Genomic DNA, 6,323 nt, shown 5'->3' with positions numbered 1-6,323 from the left:
CGGCGATCCCCACGCCACCGCCCCGCCAACGCCCTACCACCGCCGGCGACCACCGCCCCGCCAACGCCCTACCACCGCCGGCGACCACCGCCCCCATCCTGAACCCTAAGATAGATACTGGGGTACCTCTCTGACGAGCCCCCTCCCTGCTGCGGCTGGTTCTTCCTTCACCCCGGGGAGCCCACCCCTTGAAAATCGACTGGCCCAAAAGTCGATTCAGTCGACTGAAGTGTAGCCAAATCGGAGCAGCATCGCAAGCAAGAGCAAGAGCGAGAGCAGCAGCGCGAGCAAGAGTAGACCAGGCAGGGGACCGAGAGCAAGAGCAGAGCAGCAGCACGAGCAAGAGCTAAAGCAGCAGCAGCTCCTACTAATGTGGACGTCGCCGCCGAGGGAGCGACGCCGTGGAGGAAGTGGCCAGCGATGCTGCCGTGGATGGAGCCGCGCCGTGTCGGCTCGGGATCGAGCGCCGGCAGCACCGTGAGATCGAATCAAGAAGAAAATGCGGCGATTACTGTACAACCTCTTTGGTGGCGCCGATTAGGCCGCAACTTCATCCGAGGAAACGGTGATGATGATGCTCTTCCGGTGGTGCAGGTGAAGATGGCGGTGTGGGAATGGAGGTGGCGCAAAAGACGAGGGGAACGTCGGGGCAGCTCCTTGGAGGTGGAGGACAGGGTGGCTGAACCGGCGGGACGATGATATCGACTACGGATCCTCATCCGATACAGTGGATGAGGGACGTCGAGGTGTTGCTGTGGACGATGTCGTCGGGGAAGAGGCTCTGGCTAGGTGGCGGACGGAGCAGGATGTGGGGTTTCGTCGCGGGTTTTCGTGGCCTCGGTGTATGAATGGGTTGGCGGATGGGATGGCAGTGGGGAACCATGGCTTAGAGACGCGCTTGTCCGAAATGTGGGTAAGTTACGAAAGTACCCCCCCACTGATTTGAGGCGGTTCTTTTGGTTCAGGGGTACCACGGGCATTTCACGTGTCGGGATTTCACAAGAGGTGGGAGTTTTTGCGCGCGTTGTAATTTCGGAATAGCAAGGCGCGGGTTGAGCTGGAGGGAGTTGTCGGAGCACAATGAGACAAAGATATATCTTAAATATTTTGGGCTAACAAGGCGTGGGTTGAAATTTCCGGACAAGCCTAACATGTACTATACCAAATCAATGCGCACTACAAATGTCATTCAAAACTTTGAATTCATGTTATGTTCAATTAAAATATTTCGCTACGTGTATAATGCATGCAAACTACTACTCAAATGAATGTTTTAGTGCATTACAAACGTATATACTACCGCTTCAATATGAACTAAATTTGAATAAGGTCTACAGTAATGATTGTTGTGAAGTCAAAGCATTTGAATTCGTTTCTCTGTTTTAATAAGATCTACAATCATCATTATTGTCAAGTTAAACCATCGTTTGTGTATTATCTTCACAGCACACCACATAATTAGTCTCGAGTTACATATGAACTCAAATCACATTACATTTCTAGCTCCAGCTAGATCTTCATAATCTAAACCATGTCTCATATGTATAATGTGTTTATCACATTATGTATGGTGCCCCGCCCCCTACGCCTACAAGTATTTAGATGTGAGTTGCAAACACCACACATTACCACAAATTCAAATAAAATGTGAGAATGTTCGATATATAGTATTGTTTAGATTGCTCAATATTTAGTTGTAAGCTGCAAACGCCGCACATTATCACAAATTCAAATAAAATGTGAGATTGTTTGATGTATAGTATGGTTTAGATTGTTCAGCATTTAGCTGTGAGTTGCAAACGCCATGCATTATCACATTATGGTATAACATGTGCACAACACGTGTATCACCGCTATAGTCATGCATGCAATGTTTAAAACACTATGATCTCCTATACAAATATATGAATCCGCTTTCATATCAAATTATGATCTTTGTTAGTCTCTTACACCCACACAATCCTCTAACCTTTGTAGCTACCACTAACTTTCTCTCGTGCATGCACACACCCTCCTCGCCCTCCCCCTCCCTCGGCATTCTATCCACCGGGCAGATTCATTTTTTTCTTTAGGTCGTTCTCCCAGAGTCTCCACAACTCCTTTCCGACACACACCGGTCAATAAACCTCTCCAGCGATACCTGCCTACAGCATACACACAGCTTCAATCTCCTCCTTTATGTGTCCTTGCCTCGTGTCTCTCATATGGTCAGACACACGTGTAAACTCTCGCCCTCTTTTCATCGATCTCACAACCGCACACTCCTCCCCCTATCTAGCTAGTAGTTGGGCCTCTCGCACCACCTCCTAGATCCATTCTCTCTGTCTATCTGTCTCGCTGGGCCTTATTTGCCTCTAACAAATGGACGTACACCGACCGATCTCTCGCTATACATATAGCCAGCTAGGTCCTTATAACTCGTTTTTACCCACACATCGATCAATCTACCTCATTAGTTGTGTCTCTCCCCTCCTCCAACAAACAACAATTGATCTACCGATCTAGTTAGGTTTGCTTATCAAACACATGGTTCCCCTTCATCATCCATGTATGCGTCCCGACAGATCTATCACGCACAGGCACACACAGAAACACATCCCCACTCTTATTGATAACATTGTAGTTCCACCCTCAGTTTGTCTAGTAGGCCTCTCCCAACATCTCCGAGAAGCAACTCCATCACCCATCCAGCACTCTACCCCTCTCCCTCCCTCTCTCTCTCCTCTCTCTCTCTCTGTCCCATCATATTTCCCGTCCTTCAGTTATGTATGGATGTCGACCGATCTCCCTCAAGACATAGCTGGGTCTCTCCTTCTCAACACATATACGAGTCGTTCTACCTCTATAGTTAGGCCTCTGCCTACCCCTCCCCCCACCCCCTCCCCCCACACACACACCGATACACCAAACGCTCTAGTCATGTCTCCCTGCCACACACAAACTTGACATGTGCCCTCTAACATTCCGGTAAGCCAGTTGCCCTATATCTTTGACTTCCACACACACACACAATTTCGATGGCTCTCTTCATCGATCTCGCACCCACCCACTTGATCCTCTCTTCGACTCTATCGATAGCTATGACCCCTCCCTCTCTTCTCGTGGATTGCCCAACCCTCTATGTATGATATGGATAGGCCTCCATTTCACACACATTGCATGCAAAATTTTGTTTGAGATGTCATCGACACATATTCCCACAAATAATTCATGAAATCAACCCCCACCCCACCCCCACCCCCTACCACAAAACAAAAAACACTCACGAACGTAGTTTGTATCTCTCACACACACCCACGTAGGTGGGGGACGTGCACGAAGAGAAGAGGTGCATGCACGGCGCACGTACTCCCGTCTCTTTCCCAACCACACCCGCGCGGGTACACGGTGGAGCTCATTCTGTACGAAAAAGGCAGTCCACGTGGTAATTCGGCACGTGTATTGGTTGTCCAGTTGGTGGAGGGAGGATCGTCTACCACCGGTGAACAAACAAATTGCGACTTGACGCGTTATGTTAAATTTAAAAAAGAGGCAAACCATGTGGGGCCTACCTTAGAGCAAGGCTCTATACACTGGAGTACTTTTGATGTGTCCCGTCAACTCGCAGAACGAGGAGAAGCTTGCTTAGTACACCGTCTCCCCCGTCCACGGGCGCGGTGGCTCGCAGGATGAGGTGAAGCTTCCTCCTCCCTCGCCCATGCGCGCGGTGGCTCGCAGGACGAGGAGAAAAATTTACTACTCCCTCCATTTACTCCTCGTCCCTACTACCTTGGTTATAGAGATTATATCATATTGTTTGGAATATATATGTCCTTTAGTAGATTTCAATATGAACTACTAGTACATACTCCAAACACTGATGTATATAGACGTATTTTAGAGTGTACATTCACTCATTTTGCTCCGTATGTAGTAGCACTCTCCCTCGCCCCTCGACCCTCGCCCACGTGGTGGACGTGCAACAATTCATTCGGTCTCATATAGCCAGAATGATATATACTGCACTACCATTATTGCTCAACTTCCCGAAGAGGCGAAGAGCCAATCGCAAGGTTAATATTTTGGAGATGCCAAGCGCAAGGTTATAGGAGAACGAGTAGTAGGTGCCGCGTCATTTATAAATATATTTTTTTCAGTGGCACGTACACAATATGATAGGTTCATATGGAGAGAAAAGGAAACCGCTCCACTATATACATAGTCAGGACGGGCCAGCCTACACGGTTGCTTGCTAGGGTTGCTCTCTTCACACTCTCTCGCACAAAACGACTATGGCCACATCTCTAACATCCTGACTGATCACATCCGCTTGGGGAAGGGGTGGATGCTTAGTGTAGATGCGGTGGCCGTCGCCGACGGCGAAAACCCACTGTCGGCACGTCCTGATCAGGGGTCCCCGCCGTTCTCTCTCACAAAGCCGGTGAGGTTGCCTTCGTCCCTTGCTCACTGCCGCGACGTGGGCAGTTGCCGCCTCCCGCCGCCTTCCTCAAGGTTGAGTTACGTCCCTCAGGTACAACTCCCTTTACAGCCGGCTTGCACCACTGCTCCAGCTGCCCACACCACTCCCTGTGGATATTTCTCTACTTATTTGTCCCGCACATACCTGATACCTCTATTGGATTCTACGTACTGTATTTGTGATGAGTTTATGTCTCATCAACTAGTCCTAGTAATCATATTATAATCACGCTTCTTCAATTTCTTTGCCACAGGGATGCTCATCTCGATTTTGGTGAAACTGCACAAAATGATCCGATGGTCAAAAGGTTGCAAACTTCATTTATTAGGAAGCTCGAACATTGCCAGAAAATTGAAGCCTGGTCAGGGTTCACGGTTCAAGGGCTAGGGACTGCATGGATCGTTTATTTCTTTAGTTGCCTCTGTTCCAAAATAAGTGTCAACTTTAGTAGTAGTACAACTTTGTACTAAAGTTTGCACAAAGTTGAGACACTTATTTTCGAATGGAGGGAGTACATATTTGCGATGATCTGCCAATCATTGAGATGCAATAGCATGCATGTTAGTCTCCTTTGTATTTGATGAAATGCTGCAACGGGCAACCTTGGACGCAAGATACATGTAACAGGAGCTGGAAGCTTCATTGCATTGTACAAATTTATCCCGCTGATAAATTACAGTATGTACTAGTACTATACTAGTACTTCCTCCGTTCCTAAATATAAGTCTTTGTAGAGATTTCACCATTAACCACATGCGGATGTATATAGATGCATTTAAGTGTAGATTCATTCATTTTGTTCCGTATGCTCACCTAGTGGAATCTCTACAAAGACTTATCTACTAGTAATAGCTAGCCCCCACTACTAGGAATTCTCTATCCTCTCCTTGAGCCACATTATCAAAATTGACGTAGCTGTTAGATGAAGTAAATCATTCATAATAGCTGTCTGATCTAGACGTTGAGAGGCTCCGCACTAAGACACATGCAAGCATGCAGAAATACCGTGGCACATGCATGCGAGTGGGTTTTAAATCACATCAACATGTCTGCATGCAAGCATGGACCGGTAGCATGCATGTAAGTGAGCTTTTCAGTCCCATTAACACGTCAAAAAGAAAAATATAATCCCATTATGCAGTAGGAGTTGGCTGATCTTTTTTCCTTACGTGGGATGATCTAAATGATGATGGGAGTTTATTTAGTTTGGCTACCACATTTGTCATGCGGTTATAGATATTTTTAGTTCTATGAAATCGATAATTTTGCGCAGAGAGATATACCGCTGTTCCGCGGCAACACACGGGGACTCATCTAGTAATATTTAGGAACGGAGGGAATACTATGTAAAGAGTTAGGTGTCGCACGGTGATAGTGTGAGGTGGGCCATGTAATCACTGAGCTTGCATGTTTTCACTGCTCTTGCACTCCTCCGCTGTAAGAATGGAGAAAATTGTAATCTACTACCTCCTTTCGCCGAAAGCGTGGGACATCCAGCAGTCCTACCACCTCAGTAATAAAGACCAATGAGCCATCAAATCACATAGACCCAGCAGTAAGTTGGACGGACGAAGCAACCATCACTCTTGCGCTAGTGAGAGGTCGCGTCCGCTCTGCCCGGGCATGAATGTGGCACCAATTCTTTGGAGCGGTGCTGACCGTTTCGGGCGGGAAGCGCGCGCGGGCGATGGAGGGGCTTTGGGTGGGCTAGGCTGGTCAGGAGCGGGCGTGGCAGCTGTCCGCATGTCCCTACCGGACACGCCCGGAAACGAGAGGATGCACCGACTCTCGCGACTAAAATCGTACACTACACACCATATAACTGTAGGAGTAGGTCGATCTGTCGCACTCTCTAACACACACA

Source organism: Triticum dicoccoides, chromosome 1B, assembly GCF_002162155.2.
Source record: "Triticum dicoccoides isolate Atlit2015 ecotype Zavitan chromosome 1B, WEW_v2.0, whole genome shotgun sequence".
Lineage (NCBI taxonomy): Eukaryota > Viridiplantae > Streptophyta > Magnoliopsida > Poales > Poaceae > Triticum > Triticum dicoccoides.
Note: the sequence above shows the minus strand (reverse complement) of the source record.